Genomic DNA, 4,072 nt, shown 5'->3' on the forward strand with positions numbered 1-4,072 from the left:
GGATGGTCAGGTGACATTTGTGCAGAAGCTTGAAGGGGGTGAGGGGACAAGCTATGTGGCTGTCTAGAGGAAGGGTGTTCCACGCAAAGCCAACAGACAGAGAGGCCCTGAGGTGGAATATGCCTGATATGTTCAGGGAACAGCAGGGTGGCCAGTGTGGTGGGAGCTGACTGAGTGAGGGGGCCAGGAGGAGGTGAGGACAGACAGGAAAGGGAAGACAAGTCTTTCTGGGCCTCAATTCTCTCTCTCATCTGTAAAATGAAGATAATAATACCTACCTCATAGGGTAGGAAGTCAATCAGTAAAGCACTTAGGAGAGTGCCTGATCAACAGGAAGCGCTGTATGAATTTTAACTAGCATCGAAGTCACCAGTACTACTATCATTTGACGAAGCATCCTCAGCCTGGAAGGGAGCTCATGGAGGTGCATGTTCAGCCTCCGCCGCTAGGGGGCAGCAGCGAGTTCCGAAGGAGCTCTACTCAAGCACCCTCAGCTCGGGTCCACACCACGGCCACGTGCGCACCAGGACGGGCACCGCACCGTGTACTTTGCATCACTGAGCGTGCTGTCCTCCCTGCCAGGATCGGATCACCTTTCTTTCCATCACCGCAGGCTCTGGGAGGCGGGGCTGAGGGGCCTCTGGAGCCACTCCCCCGCGGTTGCTAGGATGTTGTTGAACAAGGGGGTGGAAATGAGGTGAGGGTGGGAGGCAAAGAAGAAACACTGAAGCTCAAAAAGCCGCCTTTTCGGTGGTTCTCAGATGGGCCAGGCATGGTGAGTGGTTCCATCTCTGCTGAAGTCTAAAGATGCCACCTGCTACACTTAACACTTCCTTTATTTAAAAATTTTCAAATATTTAGAAAATACATAACCATGGCAAAGAAAAATTCAAACTGTGCATGTTGTTAGATCCCACTGAGTCAATTTCAAGTCATGGCAACCCCATGTGTGCAGGGCAGAGGGGCTCCATAGTTTTCAAGGCTGTGATGGTTCAAAAGCAGATTGCCAGGCCCGTATTTCAAGGTGCTGCCTCTGGGGGCGGTTTGAACTGCCAAACAATTTTGGGCAAATAATCGAGTGCTTTGTGCCACCCAGTGAGCGCTTTAACCACTGCGCCATAAGGCGCTTCCTTATGATACACAGGTCCCTGGGGTAGCACAAACAGTAGTCTCTCTCCCTGTATATATGTTTATGAAAGGAGCCCTGCTGTTACCCAAAAAATGCCCGGGTCAAGCCCTGGAGCGGTGTAGCCAGTCATCAGTCCACACCAGAGTTCAAGGAGAAGAGAGTTTAACCAGGACGTGCACCAGCAGTTGGTGGAGGGTCTCAGTGGCACCAAAAAACACCCGCTTTGCTCAACGCTTACAATCGGGTTCTTATACTAAAGGAAAAAGAGACACAGCCCGTATGTAGGATTAATGAACAATGTTCTAAAAGTTAGACAGGACAACGGGTAATTAAGAAAGGAATGTCTCCGGTGAGTCCCCAGAAGTCAGGAAATCCTGAAGAGGCTCCATGGTTGTTTGTCAAAGCCCAGGAGGTAAGTCCTAAAGTCAGGCTCAGAAGCCTTAATTGACATAGATGGCTCTGTCTTAGATCACAGGCTGCAGATGGATCCGACTCATAGCGACCCCTCCTTGGGTTTCCCAGGCGGTATCTCTACGGAAGTAGATTGCCCAACCTTCCTTCTGATGAGTGGCTGGTGGGTTTGAACCGCCTGCCTTCTGGTTAGCAGTCAAATGCCTTAGGCACTATGCCTAAGGTTTTAAATACATGTATATATAAACCAAAACCAAGCTCACTGTCCTTGAGCCAATTCCGACTCATAGCGACCCTCGTTGGGTTTCTGGGGTGGTAAATATTTACGGAAGCAACATTTATTATCGATTTTGATCATAGAGCGATAGGTGATCAATACAGTTGTAAATTGTTTAAATGTAATATTTCTTAGATTACATGAATGGGAACAGCAGAACTGTCTTGTAAAATCTACACTGAATTACATTATTGGTAACTAAACTGAAATTTTTTTGATTTTTCTCTTTTTCCTTTAATTAAGGAGATCTGGTGGTGCAGTGGTTAAGGCATTTGGCTGCTAACCAGAAGGTTGGTGGTTCGAACCCACCAGCTGCTCCATGGCAGAAAGATGAGGCAGTCTGCTTCCCTAAAGATTTACAGCCTTGGAAATCCAATGGGGGGGGGCGCCATGAGTTGGAATCAAGTCGATAGTTTTCCCTTTAATTACTACTTCATTCTCAAAAAAAGTTATTGATAGAAGTTCACAAACACTATTTACCACAGTATTGTAGCTAAAACACCAGAAATTTTGACAAAATCAATGACTATAAAAACACCGGCAGCAGAGAAAACAGTAGTGCAGTGTGCGCTGACAGCATATGCAAACAAAGCCACATGATTCAAAGTTATCATTGTAACTGGGTAATAATGACAGCTCTGACTAGACTGCACTAAAAGCTTCAAATAATAAATTACCATAGAGTTTTAGCCTTATAAATATATTGATACATGTAAGCTGGGATTACAGAAAGTGTCTTTATTGTTGTAATAATGAAATCGAAACCCATTCGGAGTCACTGTCCAATTTCCTCCCCTGGCACAACTCTGGTGGCGTAGTGCCTAAGGCATTTGACTGCTAACCAGAAGGCTAGCAGTTCAAACCCACCAGCCACTCCTCGGAAAGAAGAATGAGCAATCTATTTCCATAGAGATACTGCCTCGGAAACTCAAGAGGGGTCACTAAGAGTCGCAATCAACTCCAAAGCGGTGTTTTTTTTTTTTCTTTTTGGCACAGCAAAATCCCCCATCAGTGTTTGTTGCAGGCTGACTGAATAATAACATTATTAACATTAACATGGTGTTTATTGCACACCTGACATTGTCCTAGGTGCTTTATATAAATTCGTGTAATCCACACAGCAACCTCCAGGTTGATATATCTTCGTTTTACCTATATAGAAATTAAAGCATCAGTTAATTAACTTGTTGCCATGCAGTGCGTGGATCACTTTTATGGCCTTTCTTGCCAGGGTCTTGTAACTCCCACCAAATGACTGGATGGAACTATGCCAATAGGGTGCTTGTGGCCCACCAAGGGGATTGGATAGCTTGTGGGGGTGGGATGATGGAAATAAGGTGTATGGAATCCTATCACGGGGATTGGGCAGTGTTGCCATCTTTCCAGGCTTAAAATGAGCCACCCTAGAGGGAGAAAGGGGGGACCTCAATACCATCAAGACAGAAAAGCTACGGGTGGAACACAGGATCTCTGCACCGAGAACAAAGATGGCAGGAGGTGGTGAGAAGCAACGGCGGAGAAACGGCAGCAGCAGAGGCAGCGGGACCGGGAGACGGACAGGAGACGGCAGGGTGGGCTTCTCTGCCCACAGAGCGACAGAGCTGAGTGCCCTGGGCAGAGGCTTACTGGAAGAGTGGGGTGCCCCAGGAATTATTGTTGCAGCTAAAGAACTTGGTAGCACCAACTGGAGCAGGGCAGAGGCCTGTCCGGGGCCGAGGGGCCAGAGGCATAGCGAGGGTCACAAGTGCCCGGGGTAATCTCTAAGTCTGTGCTTCCGACAGTGTGTGATTGATTACCTGGCTAGCCGTCTCTGGAGCGCCTTTGGACTTGTGCCAAGTGCTGTCGACAAATGCTCCTCTCTGCCCAGGATGGCTGAAGAGAGGCTGTCCTGATGGAAAAACTGTACCCTGAGTCGTTTCTGAGCCTCATTTGTAACCTAATAAACCTCATAACTGTGAGTGTGGTCTGTGAGTTCTGTGTGGCCACTGCAAGGAATTGATGAATCCAGCAGAGAGGGCTGGAAGGGACGTTTGGTGTCAGAATTGGTAAAAAGGTTGGAAGGTGGAGATAAGCTGGACCTCCACCTTTTGGCAGTCAGCTTTGGGCTGTTGATAAGTTCTCCCACCCCCCTGTAAAGTCAGGAAGTGTGACCCACACTACCAAGCCATTTTTACACCCAGGTACTAAGTGACCAAGAGCTCCTCTAGCATAGTGCCCAAGGCATTTGACTCCTAACCAGAAGGTTGGTGGTTCAA

Source organism: Orycteropus afer, unplaced genomic scaffold, assembly GCF_000298275.1.
Source record: "Orycteropus afer afer isolate SDZICR_OR568_19922 unplaced genomic scaffold, OryAfe1.0 scaffold00266, whole genome shotgun sequence".
In the NCBI taxonomy this organism is placed as follows: Eukaryota; Metazoa; Chordata; class Mammalia; order Tubulidentata; family Orycteropodidae; genus Orycteropus; species Orycteropus afer.